The 20257-nt window shown below is 35.0% G+C and overlaps 1 long non-coding RNA gene across 3 annotated transcripts in view; it reads right to left on the bottom strand.

Moving 5' to 3' along the window:
- LOC147913288 (uncharacterized) overlaps positions 1-20257 on the bottom strand; it is a 68756-nt gene that overhangs the window by 47898 nt on the left and 601 nt on the right. The window lies entirely within an intron of this gene.

The raw sequence follows: 20257 nt of genomic DNA on the forward strand, positions 1-20257 counted from the left end.
ATCCTCCTCTTTTTGCTGAGGAAGACTGGCCCTGAGCTAACACTTGAGCCCATCTTCCTCCACTTTATACGGGACACCGCCACAGCGTGGCTTGACAAGTGGTGCGTTGGTGCACGTGGAATCCGAACCTGGGCCACCAGCAGCGGAGCGTGCACACTTAACTGCTATGCCACGGATTCCTATCTTTTTTTTAATGTATCAGTAACCAAGTTGCTGAGTGGTGTGACTCAGCCCTAATTTCCCCTTTAGACCGGTGTGCTGTGTGTGTTTTTTCTAATTGTATGATTTTGTATAGCACAGTGATTTTTAGGAACATATAGCTTGCATTACAGCGGAACTGACCAAACAATGTTGACAGGGTGGAAGGATATGAAACTCTATATATAGCATATTGAATGTGAATATATAGTGAAATATTGTAAAAAAGTACACCAAAATATTGAGTGATGATTTCTTGGTGTTTATATTTCTATAAGATTTCACGGCCAGTGGCGTTTCTAGTGTTTCCTTTCAGGCCCAGATATTTTACTATGATGCTATACACTTCATTGTTTTTCTTCTTGTGTTAAATGTGTGTTATTTTTATCCTAAAACAAAAATTAAGATAAGCTAAAATCTTAACATAATTTAAGGTATTAAATAAAGTTTAATAGTGTCACCCAGAATTTTCACCTAAAAATTCAATGAAGCAAATATGATATTCTGGTGTTCACTCTGTTTGGCATATTGCTATGTTTGTATCATGACTAAGTCCCTGTCATCTCAGATTCTGATGTTCTCAGAATGGATGGTGGGGTTCAGAAAATGTGATGTATTCAGGCTAAAATCTAGATGCTCTCACTTCAGAAACTTACTTTAGAAGATTAAGTGTCTCTAAAAATGCACCTTATTAATGTCGTGTCAGTAGCCCTTTAAAAGATTGATCTTTAGATTCAGTTCTCTTGTTCTTTTATATGATGTCAAAAAAAAAATCTTACTCATATCAGTTTTCCTTTATTTCATGTACAGGTAGTGGGTTGTAACCTTGATCCAACCTCTCTATAAATTTAACAACAGTAAGATCAGACAGAAGTGTTATGACCAGGTTTTATTTTTATCTTTCCTCTGAGAGCACATTAAAAAGTGATCTTCACCTTCCCAGAAAGCACCTCATTGATGTCAAATATGTATTTTCACCAGGCTTGGGTAAGGGTCATATATGCAAGTCTTATTTCTCACGTAGTCACTCAAGACAAAGAAACGTTAAATATAACATAAACAAATAATACTCAGGTCAATCAAATATAATTTTCTTGGGCTCTAAAAACTCATATAAAGTGAGACGACTGTCATCCAGTGCGAGAGGAAGATAAATCTGAGAAAAGATAGCTATTAACATAAGCGAGTCAAATATAAATTCCAAAGAAGTTTAGCAACGTCTGTGTGTTCTGCACTAGGTGGGTTTTTTAGTATCAGCTCTGCCATTAAGTGGTGTGAGAAAATTCCTTGCTTGTAAACTGGGATAAATAATACATAACTGCCAGGAGTGACATGAGGAATAATGGAGAGAACTACGTGGATACACTCAGTGCAGCATTTGTCAGTCTGTGGATTCTGCATTTGTACTCATGTGGAAGAGAAGGTACGGATGGTCACATCAGCTTCAGGACAAAATCGAACACAACCAAATGAGGTAGCATCACTAAACTAGCAAAATGTTTCAACTCTAAGATGAGTTTGTCTAATACGTGTTCCTAGATAGGTTTATGTACGTCTGTGAATCGTGTCTTAAACACTACCACCATTCCCAACCCACACCCAGGACAGAAATAAAAATAATGTCACTCATTTAAGTAATTTGAATGAGTACTTAAAATATTCTAGGCATTTTTCTGTGCACTGGGAACAAATTAGTGAATAAAACAATTATAAATAATTCCATTCGGAGATTTAAATTCTAGTACATTATAAGATAATACAAATAAAATTACTTTATCATTTTTAAAACAATGCAAATATTTCACGGACCATGCTATGGTCTGAATGTTTGTGTCCCTCAAAAGCTTTGCATGTTGAAGTTTTCATGCCCAAGATGGTGGTTTTTAGGAAGTGGGGACTTTGGGAGGCGATTAGGTCATGAGGGTAGATCTTCATGAATGGGATCCATGCCTTTATAAAAGAGGCTACAGAGAGCTCCGTAGCCCCTTCCACCATGTGAGGATACAAGGAGAAATAGGCAATGCGGAAGAGAGCCCTCACCTGACCATTCTGGCACCCTGATCTTGGACTTCCAGCCTCCAGAATTATGAGAAATAAACTTCTATTGTTTATAAGCTATCAGTATATAGTGTTTTGTTATAGCAGCCTGGACAGACTAACGCATACCATATACACAAAACACAACTATATGCACAAAAACAGTGACCAGAGCCACAATTATAACATATGGGCTGCAGCTTCAGAAATAGAGAGCAGCTTAACTCCTCTAGGATATTTTGAGCCTGAGAGTGGTGCAAGGTCAGAATAGAATTAAGAAGCCATTCCTGGATTAGGGGCTGCAAGTAGGACGGACAGTCCTGGAGAAGAAGACTCCAAGAAGCTGAACTCCATACCTGGGTCTACGGATCATGGAAAGACACATCCATTGCAACTAGGACTTGGCAAGGCCATATCTTTGACCGTGTTACTGGATCTGTGATATAGCCAATGTCCTTGAAAAAAGAATTCAAAAGTGGCCAAAATATGATCTGGTTTGAACTGTGGCTGCAAAGAAGCTCAAGTAATTATACAAGTATGTATGCTAAGTATTTAACAGAAGCACAAAAAACAAAAGCATACATAAAACTCAGAATGTCAAACTACAAACTGGAATAATGAGGAATACAATAGTCATAGTAATAATACATATTACATAGTAATAATACATAGTCACAGTAATAATAATAGCAGCATAGATAATAATAGCAGTAATAATAATTCTATGATAAAGTATGAGCTAATAATTTGAAAACCTTGAGGAAATGGACATCTTCATAGAAAAATGTAAATTACCAAAATTGATTTAAAAATAAAATGGAAAACCAGAATATCTTTAAATTCTTTAAGTATCCCCCTGAAAAAGGACACATCAGGCTAAAATAATTTTTTTTCAAAGATAAGTTTTACCTAAATATTGAAGAACAGATGCTACTTGTGATGGTTAATTTTATGCGTCAACTTGACTTGGCCATGGGGTGCCCAGATATTTGGTCAAACTTTATTCTGAGTGTATCTGTGAGGGTAGTTTTGGATGAGGTTAACATTTGCATCAGTAAGCTTAGTAAGGCAGATTGCCCTCCCTAATGTCGGTGGGCTTCATTCAATCAATTGAAGACGAATGAATAGAACAAAAAGGCTGAGTAAGAGGGAACTCCTCTTGTCTGACTCCTTGATCTGGGACATCCATCTTTTCCTCGTTTTGACTTGAATTGAAACGTTGGCTCTTCTTGGGTCTCGAGCTTGCAGGCTTTCCAACAGAAACTACATCATTGGCTCTCCAGCTTGGTGACTGAAGATCTCAGGACATCTCAGGCTCCATAATTGTGTGAGCCAATTCATTATAAAACTCCATATCTATATCTATATTATTTACACGTCTGTCTTTTTAACTATCTATCTATCGAGAGAGAGAGAGAGAGAAATCATATCAGTTCTATTTTTCTGGAGAATACTGACTAATTCAATACTGATCTTAACAAAATAAATAAATGGAGCTGGATAACTTAAAAAGAAAAAAAATGAACTGGGACAGGATAGTCTACAGCAAAATAAGAAAATTGAATATGCTCACCTGTGAACAAAATAGAAAGCAAAGATCTTCACTGAAATATTAACAAATAAATTACAGCAGTAGGTGTCTATCTTTTCGTCTATGAATGTGTGTGTATTCCCAAAAGTTTTAGTATAGTTTCAAGCTTTTACAACTTATGAAGGATAAATTCTACAAACTTAAAGTAATCATTATTAAAATTTAATTATTTATATTTCTTAATCACTCATATGGGTGCTATTTTATAATGCATCTTCAGTTAATTCTTTGTGTGCTTTCATTGGGAAAATTTGAATTAGCCTGTCTTCAAGTTTGCTATGTCATGTCCACTAAGGAATCTTTCAAAGACGGTTTTGATCTCTGTCACCATGCTTTTCATTTCCAGCACTTTCAGTTGATTCTTTTAATTGCCATCTCTCTGCTGAAATTCTCCACCTATTTATCCATGTTTTCTACCTTTTCCACTAGAACCTTCAACATATTAATCACTGTTATTTTACGTTTAAATTTAAATTTAAGTTGTATGGTAGTCCAAATGTGGGTCATATTTGAACTTGGTTCTATTGGCCATTTTATCTGTTGAGATTTTTTTTTTTCTCTGTATATCATGTAATTTTTGGTTGAAAGCCAGGCATTTTTGTGACGGATACTGTAGACTGAAGTAAATGATATTTATGCCTGGAAATGGGATGTTTATTCTCTTGCTAGACATTTAGTTTGGGGTGTTAAAGTCGATCTAATTAGGAGCCGGGTTGGGTTTCAGTGCTCTTGTGGCTGTGGTTATCCTCAGCGTACCACGGACTTCAAATGTTTCCTGTCACTTTGTGTTTAGGTCTGTGCTCCACTCTCATCTTGAAATCTTCCTTTTGTGCTGGCACCTCAGACCTGGCCTCTCTCCAGGTTCTTGCCCATTCCTCAGCGTGAACTGCTGTCACCGGTTAATCGACTTTTAGTCTAGCAGAGCAGTCGGAGGGTTCTTCCTACCATTCTGGCTCAGCCTCAAATTCAGGCAGTTACTATGTCCTTGAGACTCAGTAGAGGATTTTTACTGTTCTGATCTCAGGGTATTTTTATGGCTCTCCCCAAAGATAGAGGGTTAGTTTTTTTTTGTTTTTTTTTTTTCCCAAGTTCCTTTTGCCCAGCTCTCTTGTCTTCATCCATGCCCTGAAGGTGACAGAGTTTGCTGCCCACCCATAGCATTTTAAAGCTTTTTTTCCATAGAAAAGATAGAGAAGAAGGATTTATGTGGAATTTCATGCCATTCCCACAGCAGCTGCTCTATCCCTCCCCCAGGCCTGGGTCAAGAGAGAAACCCCTCTCCTGTCTGTTGACCAATACTCCTTTTGACACCCAATGGGGCCTGTGAAAAAAGCCTGCAAGTGGATGTAAACCCCGTCTTGTTTTTGCAGCTCCCATAGACGCTGCTCCCTCATGCTAGCTTATACATAGCATTTCACAATATGTTAAAAAATCAAATGGAATTATTCTTATTGGGTGGTGAGTTGTCTGATATCTGTCCAGGTGAGCAAATGCTCTCAATCTGTCTCTATTTGGAGCTGTCTTATTTCCATAGATTTTAGGTTAGTTGGCTGCCTTATGGCCTCGGCTCTCAGAGGCGTTAAAGAAAAGATGTGATTTTGTAGATTATATAGCTTTTTTAGTAGATTATACATATAGTTATAAGGGCCAGAGCAATGTTTTATCCAGTTTTCTGTACTCCAAAAGAAGTCAAAATGGAATTTGTTTTTGTAAATGATAAATTGTAATTTAAAATTTCATTTCAGTCCCTCTGATTAAAGATGAGAAAACTTGAAGAAAAATTAAACTTTTTCAAAATTTAAAAACCTTCAAAATAATGTTTTTAAAAAATGTGTACCAATTATGCTTTTGAAATTATTAAAGCTTAGATCTGCACAAGACCATTTGTACATATATATGTGCTTGGATTCACAAACATATATACACACACATATAATTTCATACGGTTGTTGTAAGAAAGGCACAGCTTAAAACAACAGAAATTTATTCCCTATCAGTTCAGGAGTCTAAAAGTCCAAAGTCAAGGTGTTGGTAGGGCCATGCCCTCTGAAGAATCTAGGGAAAAAACTGTTCCATGACTTTCGCTTAGTTTGTGGTATTTTCCAACAATCTTTGGTGTTACTTGGCTTGTAGATGGAACATCTCAACTCTGCCTCCAGCTTCACATGGCTGTATTCTCTTGTCTCTTTCCCTGTGTCTCTTCTACTCCACTTGTAAAAATACCAATCATATTTGATCAAGGGTTCATCCTACTCAGTATGACCTCATATTAAATTAAGTAATTACATCTGCACTGATCTTATTTCCAAATAATTAACATTCTGAGGAACTGGGGGTTAGGACTTCAATATATCTTTTCACAGGACACAATTTAATCCATAACACATATACACACATATATGCAATTATGACAGGGTTGATTTTACTCTAGGACTGCAAGGATGGTTCAATCAATAAATGGTCCACTGTAATTCATCACATTGATATTCATGTAATCATCTTATTTGATGATAGAGGACACATTACATTAACTTTACCCACTCATCTTACAATGATAGACACTTTAATCTAAAAAAGTTTACTAGAAATCTTTCTTCAATAGCCTATTATTAAGAAACTTTAGGAGCACTCCCAACATTTTCAGGAGAGAAAATGACAGACAATGTGCCTCTTTGTATGATATATTGTTCTCCAGTTCTTAACTTTCAGTAAAAAACAAAAAAGGATTCATGAAAGTGGGAAAAGAAGAAAAATTTTTCATTAATTCAGACGAGCTTACATTTTCTTAGAATTTGACATAGAATTATCAAAATGTATGGTTAAATATGTGTGATCTTTTAAATATCAATCATACCTCAGCAATGTATGAAAACTAATATTAGGGGCTTAGGGAAGGAGACTGTCACTGGCCACAGTTCCTTCATTGTACATATTAGAAAATAGCAATTAATAAATTAAAACCAGATATAAAAAGAGAAACATAGTTAATGAAGTCTCATTTGCTCCAAATGTTTATTATTTATGGTTTTACTACCAGCAAGGACTGAGAACTGAGATTCAGAATCACGGAATGCAAATCAGATATAAGAGCAAATCTTCTATTATAAATAGCTATACCTAGAAAGAAATACTTACTAGTATTCTAGCTGGATAGTGTTGGTTAGTAACTCCAAACATCCATTTATTCATACCTATTTTAATATTTCTGTTTTATACATTTAAGTGTAAGCACACTGTAAGAGACTACACCTATTGCACCATATAGATTTAATTCTTTGTATAATTTGCTGCCCTCCTAAAGTCTAAAGATAAAGACCAATCACAAATATTACTAAAGAGACAAATTAATCTCGGTGGATGCAACTAATTTTGTAGTTTATATTCTAGTATACAAGTGTGCACTTTTAACCTTAACACACTGTACAGTACAGAACTCTCACTGTTTCACTTTGAATAGGTTATGAAGCTTCAGAGAGAATCTAAGAGAATTCATGGTGAACTCCAGCACACAGACCATGGCAGAGGCATTGGCTGAGCTGAAAGCCAACCCTGTTGTGTTAATTATATGGAGTGGTCAATTACCCATACCAATGATCCCCTTTATTGCAGTAGAAAATTGAAAATTTCAATACTTTACTCAGATCACGTATAAATCAGGTTGATCTTGAGTAATAACATCCTTGAATATGAAGGACAAATAAATAACCCTTTAATTACCATGTTTATCTCTCCTTTTTTAGTTACCCACAGAAAGTAAACATGCTTAAGAGCATCTTGGCAATTATAGCCTGCTTTTCAGACTGTTTAATTATGAGTGAATCAATCAATATGGCTCTATTCACTATCTCATTACAATGCTTTAAACCAGTTTTAAAAGTAAGCATTTCCCGTAGACTTGGGCTTCTGTTTCCCTCTTATACAGTTATCCTAACCTTTAAAAATGATTAAATATAAAAGTGCATCATTCTCTTGTACTTTCCATGGTATTTGTTTTCCCCAAGCTTTTTAATGACTGGCCTTTTTTTATAACCATCACACAGCTATTCTTGCATGTACATGGCACAATTTCATCTGTTTCCCCAGAATGACTCTCTGACATATGCCTCAGTGTCCACAATTTCTCTCAGAAGACGCAGACATTTTCATTTGCTCTTTAAAGCTGAAATTTAAAAAACTAATAACTCAGTGTATAATAATATCTGCTATGTCTCAGGGAAGCTATTGATAACCTTGGACCCAGGGGCAGTGTAGACTTGCTGCCAATTTTCCCATATAGCAACTAATTTCTCCATTATGTTTAGGGTCTTGTCTTACCATCTACACTCTCCTCTCAAAAAATAAGCCAGGATTATCGAAAAGACATGAGATAACAACTACTGATGAGGATGTGGAGAAAAGGGAACCACTCACACTGTTGGTGGGAATGTAAATTGGTACAGTCATTATGGGAAATTATATTGAGGTTCCTTAAAAAATTGAATATAGAATATGTATCTAACAATCTCACTTCTGGGTATATATCCAAAGGAAACGAAATAACTTTCTCAAAGAGATATATGCACTCCCGTTTTCATTTCAGCATAATTCACTATAGGTAAGACATGGAAACAACTTAAGAATCTATCAACAGATTAATGGATAAATAAAATGTGCTATATACATACAATTATTCAGCAATTAAAAAAAAGAAGGAAATACTGCCATTTGCAACAACATGGATGACCCTAGAGGACATTATGCTAAGTGAAATAAGCCAGACACGGAAAGACCAATACTGCATGGTATCACATATGTGGAATTTTAAAAAGTCGAACTCATAGAAACAGACACTAGAATGGTGGTTGCCAGGGATAGAGGATGGGGGCAAATGAGGAGATGGTGGTCAAAAGGCATAAATTTTCACTTATAAGATTAAAAGGTTCTGGGGACCTAATATACAGCATGGTGAATATAGTTAATACAGGAATATACTCTTGAAATTTACTGAGAGTAGATCTTAAGTGCTCTCACCATCAAAAAAAAGGGTAACTATGTGAGGTGATGGATGTATTAATTAACTTGATATATAGATTAGATGCAGAGATTAGACTGGTGGTTACCAGAGGAGAAGTGGGAGGGGGAGGGTGAAAACAGTAAAAGGGCACATGTGTATGGTAACAGATGGTAATTAGTCTTCGAGTGGTGAACATGATGTAATCTACACAGAAATCTAAATATACTGATGTACACTTGAAATTTATATAACATTATAAACCAATGTCCCCTCAATAAAAGATAAATAAATAGTCAAAAAAAAGAAACCTTACTATGCTATTAAAAAAAATAAGCAGGGTTAACAATGCTTCCTTGGACATCAAGTTTGGGATTGTTCATTATAGAAGCCCAGCTCTACTGATGAGTTAATACTTATCATTTCTGAATCTTCTAATTCCAGTTTTATCCCTAATTTATTGCTAGCCAGGGTTGGTGTACTCCTACAATGACCTATCTATAATTATGGCCCCAAAATACAAATGGGAGATATTAAGACAAATATTTTACCAAGGGAAGACATTTTCTTACTAAAATAATGTACCCAAAAAGTCCTTTCGGCATTATATCCAGTGAGTATACAAGTAAGTTTTAGGTATATTTTTGAATTCCAATCAATAGTAACAGCACTTCCACAGTTCATATTATTTGACTGATATTTGACTAATTAGTTTTTGTTTGTTCATTTGCTTTTTTTTTGTCCAGGATCTTCTTTATTAATTCTCTGCTGGATACAAGAAGAAATGAAAAGAGAAACAAACATGTCACCCTATCGTCTTATTTTTAGTGGGGATAAGTAGCCTAAGATCTGATGAGTAAATGGCCTGTGATCCTTTAGCTAGTAAGTTTTTTGAAATGGAATATAATCCCAAGCCTAACACTTTCTCTATTCCTGTGCTGCTACTACTGCTATCTAGAATTGACATTGTACAGATCATGTATCTTTTATTCATTTCAATGTTTTTCTGCCCTGATAACTTACAGAACTGGCGAAGGCATTGTGAGAAAACTCTCACAACGTATATGTTCTCCAATAAGGAGTGCTTTTTCGGAAAAATGGTACTTGGGCCAGTTTTACAAGGGCCCAGAGACAAAATGGTACCCATTAGGCAGGACAAACCAAAGGGCAGCAGAAGTGCTTCTGTCCACCTTGGCTTTTGAATTGATGGTTTATACCACTGTGTTCCTAAGAGCTCCCAACACTCATCCAAACACTCTTGCAATAAATTTTCATTAATTAAAAATATAGATAAACATAGAGCTAGGAGCTCTGACATTACGATTTCTATTTCCTCTCCCATTACCCAAAGCAAAACCTATTCATAAGCACTAATCAAATTGCTCTCATTCTAGAGAGAGCGAACTTTGTTTTAATTCTTTATTTGATTTAAAATCAATCTAAAAGGCAACCTTAAATGTGCAATATTTTGATAGGTTGTTGTGAATCACCCAAATGCAACAAATAAATAAATAAAACTTTCACTTGGAAACTGCCAGTTTGACCAAATACATGGCAGAGAAGACATTGAAGATTTATGGTTAGGCGACAGAAGAGTGAAGCCCAAACTAACAAGCATTTCAGCTGACGTAATGAATGAAAATGATTCTTTAAGACAAATATTTTAATATATTATTATATTCTATCATATTTTATACTAAAAAGTATCACATTGTTTAAATATACATTTGGCAATCATATCCCACAAAGTACATGCTTTTAAAATTTTAACACTAAATATGGATGAGACTAAATTACTAAATGCTTATTATTTTTTAAAATAATTAATATTTTAGACATTGTATCCAACTTAGTTTGAATTACATTCAAACACACACACATTCTATCCTGTTTGCTTCTTTCTACGTTAATCCATCTTTTTACTTATTAAATATTGAGGTATGCTAGAAGCAAGGATCCTTAATCTTAAAAGTTCAGAAATTTGGACTTTACACAAGCAAAACTGATATTTTTCTGGAAAAATTTAATTGTAATGCTTTAGAAAGACACAACATTAAAACGGGCTGCCTTTCTTAAATGAGGACTAGGGAAACATGTAAATGATAGACTACATTGCCTGTGTACACACATGTACATAAAGGGGTCACGGAAAGATATAATTAAATCTATCTTTCTTTTTGTCTTATGGTATCATGAAGAAGTTGAGAAAACAGCAGATTCTTTAATAAGGAAAAAATATAATAATACATGATTTTAATTGTGTATCCTTGCATCTTTTCTTTTAAAAATGAACAAAGAAAGAATGATACTGCTCTTAATTAATAAAAAGATGAATATTCCTTTGGGGAAAAAAAGAGAAAGGAAATGAAGCATTTATAAACTACCTTTCAATAAAAAGGTGATACAATTTAGGTTTACCTTTATTTAGATAATTTCGAATTCATATTGCAACAATTTTTTTTTTATCAGTACATGGATCTTGCTAAGATAAAACAAATGCCCTATGTCTGGGACAAAAAGAGTAAGTCTAATAGAAAAAGTCAGAAGAAAATAAATACAAAGGAGAGACTAGTAATTTTAAGGGTAAGAAATAAAACGGCAATGAAAGAAGGTAGTGATATGTCTATAGGAAGTTATTTTTCATATACACAGTTGCAATTTTAGCCATGCAGAATTAAAAGGGAAAAAAAAACGTTTATTATGAAATGTGGGCTAGAAACAATATGTACAGTGTGTAAGCATTGTACAAAAGTATGGTTTTCTTATTCAACTGGTTTCATTAATTTCAATGAAGCAATTCACAATGATGAAGAAAAATCTGGGCATAAATAATTTATAACTATGCTCTAAAATTGCTCATAGCTTTTTTTTCCACCACTAGTTGGTGTCTCTTATTATTGTAAAAAATTTATTATAATGCTTCAAATTTGAAAAGTGTAACATAAGATGATGTAATTCTGGAAGTGCTAAGAAATAATGTTGATTTCAAACTCTACTGACTTCTTTTTCATCTTGTACCTCCCTTCATTTAGGGAGTGGCGTAATGTTTTCTGTCTATGGTTGTTATTTCAAGACAGCTACCACAGCTTTGGTAATTGAATATACTCCTTAAGAATCAATGGCTTTCAAGGAAGAGAAAATACTGTCTTATGGAAAATGAGGGCGTTCTGGAAAGATATTTGGGTATCTGGAAGAATCAAAAAGAATGACCTGCACAATTATTCCTTAGAAAGGATGGGCATTGTGGTTGCTCCATAGAATTTAGCAGCAGAAATCCACAGACCTTTATTCTAGGGCCCCATCATAACTTGACTTCAGTACATTCTTCAGTGAAGGAAAGTCTGTAGATGTTTGCCAGGCAGATACCAGGATGAAATAATCTACTGTGGTCAGGGTACTAGAATGGACACACAGATGCAGTCCATTACCTTAAAGTTGTGATCCTATTTCTCAGAGAAGGAGGATTGGCTGAGCAGAGTCTCAAAAGTTTTCTATTTCTCCATGGGCAGATATTTCACATCACATTGTCTGAGCAGAAAGTTACATGTTTCCCTGTTTCTCCCTCTGCCTCCTTAGAAAAACAAATACTATTTTTTAAATCAGTCAAAATCCCTTCCTGATTTGAAAAAGATAATTACTTGAAATACCGTTTATAGTATTGAATTACAGAGGCTGTGAATCAGAAATTTATTGTCTATGAACCCAAGGCCTAACTTTATGCAGTATACTGAAATTAAAAAGAATGAAGTGAGGTAATTTCCTTTTGGTGATCTCAACTATCCACTTTTCAAAGGAGAAATGTGGAATGGAGTATGTTCATAAATTAGGGAAGGAGAATGATAGTCATTTGGAATAGCTGTAATTAAGCCTTTTGATTTTTGAGAATTTTCTATAACCTAAATATACACATTAACTTAAGAATTACTTCTATACTAAGGATGATTCAAAATATGATTTGCAGCTAGTCAAAATAAGGTAACAGTTTTTTTAATGTGTTTGCTTTAATTTAATAACAATACATCTACCATGTTATCGCCGTGGAATGCCGTTCATTTTAGACAGAATTTCACAAGTATGCCAAAGCTTGTGTCAATTGTCTGATCAAACCCAATTACTCATAAGTCATCAATCACTGCCAATACAGAGTAATGGGTTTAGTTTAATATCCGTGAATCTTCTAAAGACGATAAACATCCTGCACACATTTAAAAAGTGATCTTCATTCATTTTTGAACATGCACTTTAAATTACTCAGTTCTATTTAAAAGTGACATTTAAAATTATTCTATTATGACAGCAGCAAAAATATCATCCTGCAAATATGAAAGATCTGAACGGTAAAACATTGTAGTTGTCATTTTTGTATTTTATTTTAAAAGAATGACTAGTTTATAGGCTTGTTTTTAATGTACTCACATTTTGATTGGGGAGAGGCATGTTACAACTTCATATTCCATACATATTTTTCTCAGAGGGGTCTGAAAGGATTCTTCAGTAGTCAGTCCTGGAAAATGAACTACTCAAAAGATCCAGCAGAAAGATAGACAGAAGTTGATTTAATGATGGAAATATCACCCTCACATAACATCTACAGTCTACCATTTTGTAGAGTACTTGAAGTACTCCAGGTTTGGTCTAGAACTAATTCTATAGTAAGCATTTAAGTATGTGGAGATTTTATCACTATTTCATGAGCAGCTCTGGTGACAATGTATTATACTTTCACTTGAGTGTCCTGAATGATCCAGTTTGTGAACTAGTCACTAATAGTTTGGGCAGTAGGCAAATCAAGTCTGTAAGGAAGTACTATTCAAAATACGATGCTATTATCTGAACCATGTACTGCTTATCAGAACATGTGCAAATGATTTATTTTCAATATAACATTTTAATTCATTGTGAAGTATCTAGCTAAATCAAAAACCATCAATCACACCAAGATAGTGTTTTTTCTTCTATAGTTTAGGTTTTTTTCCCCAGTATTCCTGATTCATGGAATAGCTCATACCAATTCATTGCTCCCACAAAAGGTCTAGGGCTGCCAAACCCATGTGGACCTGGTGAATGGGCAAGGCAATGTTTCCTTGACTGTTTGATTTGTATAATCTACACACGGTAATTGCTGCAAAGCCTGTCATTTCTATTGGCACGAATCCCTGTGCTCACTATATATAGAAAGAGATCTGGGTCAATTAAGAAGGTCGTTCGTTGAAAAATCTTTCAGTAGATAAGAGAACATACTTCTACTGGCTTCTCAAGCTCACAGGCTTTTGGTACAATCACTTTTTTTAATTAAAAAAAGGAAGGAAAATTCATCCTACTTTTTTTTTTTCTCTGTCTTATCCGCAGTCTCTTTGGAGAGAATATATTATGATATATGATTAAGGGTTGGCCAGTGGGTTCCTAACTCTTGTATAATAAAATTCTAAGAAAGCAGAACAATTTGTATGCAATCCTCATTGGATCTAGAGATCATAAAAAGAGCCAAAGAAAACAAACAAACTCTGTATACATGGAGAAAAAAGGAGTGAGATTCATGAACCAAGTGACTCCCACGTTACACTGATGTCACAGTAAAATTCAAATCTTTGAAGTTGGGAATTAGTTCTGAAGAAGAGGAAATATAGTTTTCCATATAATCCATACTTTACACAACTCACAAGATTTCTTACATGTTTATAAAAGGATTCAGTATTTGAGTACTTTTTTATTTTTTGATAATGCATCCTTTGCTCAAGAATCAGCTTACCACGTGATCAGCACTCAGTGTTGTTAAATATTTTCAAGTACACAGTAAAAATGATTGGTGTGTTCTATTCAAGAAATGATACCTCTCAGGAATAACAAAGAAATTTTATATGCATATCCATTCACATGTTAAAAAGTTCTATATGCAAGTGATATCTTGGACTTTACTAAAACAATGCTTAAAAAATCTAATGAACAAACTATGTAAACTAAAAGATTTTCCTAGGCATAAAGAGGCATTTTCAGGCTTTTTACCTTCACTTAGGATACCTCGTTTTTATAGCTTTCCTTCTGTGCCTGGTAAACTCCCAATTGATCCTCAAAACTTATTTAAAAGACCTCACGCTCTGAAAAGCTTCACTTCTCCAAACAAAATTAAACACTCTCTTCTCTTTCACAATGCACTGCTATCCCTCTGGTACAGTAGGTCTGCACCACTGAAATTATTTACTTATGCATCTCAGCCTCCTCCCCCCAGTCCAAATTTGAGTCTCTAAAGACCCAGGCCTGTCTCTAGCTTTCTTTAAAGACAATCTTATTGGATAGCCTCACAGCTGTGGTCAGTGGGGGACAGCAAGAACAATGACATTAATAATTTCTACAATGACCTTCCACATGAATTAACTCCTAATATGTGGCAGGAAACATGCTAAGTGTTTACCCACATATAATCCTCACAAATATTATCCTCTGTGAGATAATCATTATCTTCTTACCCATTGCAAAAAGGAGAAAACCAAATATGAAGAATCACAGAGCTAGGAATCAATCCATATGTCTGAGCACAAACTCTCAATCATTGTACCATGCTGCCTTATAGGTTTTTTTTAGAATAGGTATTGAATGAATGTGGATAGAAATAATTTGCTCATATTGATTGATTTGACTCAAATTTGAGATCTTACTGGAATATCATTTCCTCTGTCAAGTCTCCCTTTACCATCAGCCACTTTTCATATTACAGGAGATCCTAACTGCACTTTCTTCGACATTGTTCATAAGATGGTATAACACTTAGAACATAGTATTACAGTTATTGCCTCAGATTGTAAGACACTTTAGGGGTGGGGCAGTGATTTTCTTCTTCTCTGGATCACCAGTGATCACCATATTAATAGATATTTGCTGAAATAATTGGAGAAAAATTAAGTTCCTTAAATATTCAATCATTAAATTGCATGAAAATGCAACTTTTGTTGTCACTGTTGGTCTCATTCATCTTCTAAGCCAGTGGCTGTGCATTATAACTGTACAGAGAGGGTTTAAAGATGCAATTTCCTCATCTCCATTTGTGGGCATTCTGAGTGCATGTGTGGGGCCCTGAAATATCTACTAAAACACTTCCCTTGAAACTTAAGTGGGAAATTGGGTTCTGTGACTGCTTGGATTATTTCCATTGCTCTTAGATACTTTCTTTATTTGTATACATTCTCTTCAACCCTAAAAGCAGGTGTAAGGGAGAATTCACCTGAGAGTCAACCCTGCCCATATCGAAACTCAATGTTTTCTTTTTAGTAGATTGCAATTTTGTAGTATGGTTTTGATTTTTGGTACCAGCGCCCTGTGTAGCAGCAGGTGCATATGGACATTTAATGAGTATTTAATGATATGCTGAGGATGATTTAGTGTACTGGAAGGTAATATAATGAATAGTAGCTCAAAGTTTTGAGATGTTAACTCCAATCTTGGCTACCATCCGCCTAAGTAACTTTGATAATCTGTCAGAATTTGTCACAATATTTAAAAAAATAAAAGCCGTTGTGTTTTTTGTTTCATTTTCTGATGTGGTCTGTTTTCTCTGCATACTCATTGTATTAGTTTACTCTTTCTGCATAATAAATTAACACAAACTTAGCAACTTAAAACAGCTTGAGTTTATGATTTCAGAGTTTCCTGGGTCAAGAGTCTGGGCATGACTTGGTCTCACGGGAGGAATTAAGTTGTCAGGCTGTGCATCTCATTTGAGAATCAGGGTGCTTCTCTAAAGAAGGTCATTCAGCTGATTGGCACAATGCTGTCCCTTGTGGTGGTAGGACCAAGATCCCTGTATACTCACTAGCTATCTGTTGAAGAACTCTCTCATCTCTTGGAAGCCACACACAGATGCTTCCTAGGACCCTCATATGCCATTCATACCAGGGATTTGCTTTATCCCAGGCAAGTGTGAGCACATCAAGTTGATTTCCAATCCCCATCCAGGCTGAGGTCTATAGAATGTAACTTGATCATGGGAGTGACCATCCCAACACCATTTGCCATTTGAAGTAACTGAATCAAGGGAACTGATACTCAGTTCATATTCAGAGGTTGTTCCAACACTCAACGAGAGCGAATATGTAGGGCTTACACGCCCTGTGGCAGGAGTCATGGAGGTCATAATAGAATTCTCCTTACCACACTCTCACAGGGAGCTGTTCTAGAAGCTCAAATTCTGTCTTTTAGCCATTCTCCCTTGATGGTCACAAGTTTGAATTTTACATCCCCAAACTTTCTACACTTTACAATTTTACAAGTAAAAAATACAATATTTGATTTCTTCCACTCCTTGGTTGTTGTATTTATTTAGAATTTCTAACAATAGGCCTTGTAGAGAGGCTTGGAGATTTGGCATTCTAAATTAGAGGCCAATGACCTTGGTTAACCTGCAGTGGGTTTTTATTTGACATATAAGAGAACAAAAAGAGAGCGGCTATTTTAAGTTTTTCTGAAAACCCTTTTGCCAACATGAGAAGATCCTCGGGGTTATAAAATCCATAAATGGTTTTGATTTCTTTTTCTTGCAAAGAGTGCACATATATTAAGAGTTTATGTGATTGTTCTCCATCATTATTATATGTTATTAACCTCTAGGGATTTTCTCACCTTCAGCATTTGGCTCTCAGATTTTTTTTTCAACAACTTGTTCTGCTATCACCCTTCTGTCTTCTATGCTGATGATGGTTCAGATTAAAGTTAGGTCAGCTGTATGGCCGACAGGACACCAGGGGCAGCTTGTGTGCATTAGAATCCCAGCTCTGACGCACATAAATCTCTCTGTGCCTTATTTATGTGAAAGTAATAGAACCTCTCTTTTTAGGTTACTGTAAATGTTAAATGAGTCAATTGCTATAAAGTATGTGGGACAGTGTCTTATACATTATAGGCATCATTTAAGTGTTTGCTCATACTTTGGACTTACATTCACACCCTCTTCACTTTTATCTCAATTGTGCTCTCGATCACTGCTAGATTGACCAAGCCTTGTATCCTCTATTACTGAGAAAGGACTTTAGAATTCTTGAATGCAATATTTTTCCTCTATAAACCCAGCCTCATTTTGGACATACAGAACTAACTCTTTATGATTCTTTATTATCAACTCTATATCTTAGAGGTATCTTAGTTACTCCTTAGAAGTAAATTTCATTCTATTCTCTACCCCACCCTCCATCTCTGAACTTAAATTTGCCTCATTTTCATATCACCAACTCTAACAATCCAAATTTTTTGTTTTTCAAAGAATATTTTCCAATATCCAACTTTTTCTGATAAAAAAACAACAAAACTCTAGGCAATATGTAACAACAGAGAGGAAGAAAAAGCCTATTCCCAGTGATATCCGCTGTTTACTTTTAGTTCACACTATGAAATACAAACCCTACAGATTTATATTTACAGAAATGTAATCATATGATTTGCGTTTCTGTGAAGGCTGATTTTCACTTAATTTTATGTTAGTGTACTTTTATGTGAGATATAAATATATATTATCATTTTAATTGTTGAATGGTATTTGGTTGTATAGGTGTTCTACAATTTATTTAACAATCCTCTGTTATTGAGTTGTTTACAATTTCTAACACACACACATGCACACACATGCATTCACGAGTCCAGACTGATCATACATAAACACATATGTTATATACATTATATCTTAGATTCTCCTTCATCTTAGATTATTTCCTGAAAATCAATACATAGAAGTGAGATGACTAAAGTACATTAAGATTTTCTATACATTGTTGCATTTTTACTAAAATGTTATACCAATTCATGATCTGATGACCGTATCTATGAGAGGCTGTGTCACCTCTTCCATGCCAACATGGAAAATTGTCATTTGAATTAAACTGTGGTATTCTTCCTTTTCAAATAGGCCTTGTACTTTATCACCTACCTGTCACCTGGCTACACTTACTGAAACCTGACAAGATGCTAAAGAGGGCTGCAACTCACAACACACAAGGAAGCAACAGACTGAAGGCACTTAGTCTTTTACAAAGTTTTACATTTACTTTAAATTAAAGTGATATCAAATGGATGAAAAAAAAACCATGATCTAACACCATCATCATATGTAAAGGAAAAGAAAAAGTCAAATGGGGTAGAAGATTATATTATTTATATCAACATATTTCTTAATTTTTATCTAGAAGACATGAAAACATTGAAATGAAATGTTTGCAATATATAACACCATAAATATTATGTACTATTATTATCTTTTTGCATGAGAATTTTTCTGGAAAATTTTGTGTCTCATTTTTTTTTTTGACATCTCACTCCTAAAATTTTTTTGAGCACTTTTTTGTCATTTTCAGTCTCCTTCTGGGATAGTGGTTTAAAGAATAATTTTCAAAAATATGATAACATAATTTTCTATGAGGAAACTATATTTTTAAGTATCTGCTTCTTTTTGCTTTTATGCAGATTCTTTTACAAGGTTTGCCTCAAAAAAGAGATTTTTAGAGTGATGTCAGCAAAATAGTAGACCAGGGCTGCTGCAAGCTCTCGTTCTTCTACAGAAACATTAAGAAAACAAGCAGATCACCATTGTCCGAGCTCTGGAAACAGTCTAAGGTTTACAGCAAACAAGCAAAAGCCCAATTAAGAAAAAAAAAAAAAAACATAAAAATAGTAGGAAAGATCTCTGGCATTTATACTTGCCCTAGACCCAACCCTTCCCTGGCACAGTGGCAATCTATCTCCCTCGTCCCTCCCCTGAACCCAAGGGAGCAGAGCAGACTTGTTTGCAAATTGTTCTGTGTGTCTGCTCTAACCTGTCTGAAGGATTCCTGAAGGAACGATGCATGGTGCTTGTCTCTGTTTCAACCAGCGTAGAACTCAGGTGAGCAGAGCAGCAGGCTCTGCTCGTTTAAGCACAGAAAGCTCATAATAGACTTTAAATCAATTAAAGTCACAAGAGAAAAAGAAGGACATTATATATTAATAAAATTTCAGTACATCAGGAAGATACAACAATTATAAACATTTACATACCGAACAATAGTCACACACATTATAAAAAGCAAAAACCCAAAAACCGACAGAACCAAAAGGAGAAAGAGACAGTTTTAAAATAATGGTTGGAGACTTCAATTCCCCACTTTCCATAAGGAATAGAACAAGCAGACACAAAGATAAGTAATGAAATAAAGGACTTGACCAACATGAGAAGCCAACTAGATCTAATGCACATATGCAGAACTCTCTCCCCAACAATAGCAAAGCACACATTGTTCTCAAATGCACCGAGAACGTTCTCCAGGATAGACCATATATTAGGCTACAAAACAAGTTTTAATAAATTTAAAAAGGTTGAAATCACGCAAAGTATCTTTTCTAATGATAATGGAATGAGACTAAACTTTAATAGCAGAAAGAAATTTGGGAGGAGAGTCAAGATGGCGGCGTGGGCAGACTCTGAACTC

The sequence above is a fragment of the Ceratotherium simum genome, chromosome 28 (assembly GCF_057802395.1).
Source record: "Ceratotherium simum simum isolate JZ-2026a chromosome 28, ASM5780239v1, whole genome shotgun sequence".
Lineage (NCBI taxonomy): Eukaryota > Metazoa > Chordata > Mammalia > Perissodactyla > Rhinocerotidae > Ceratotherium > Ceratotherium simum.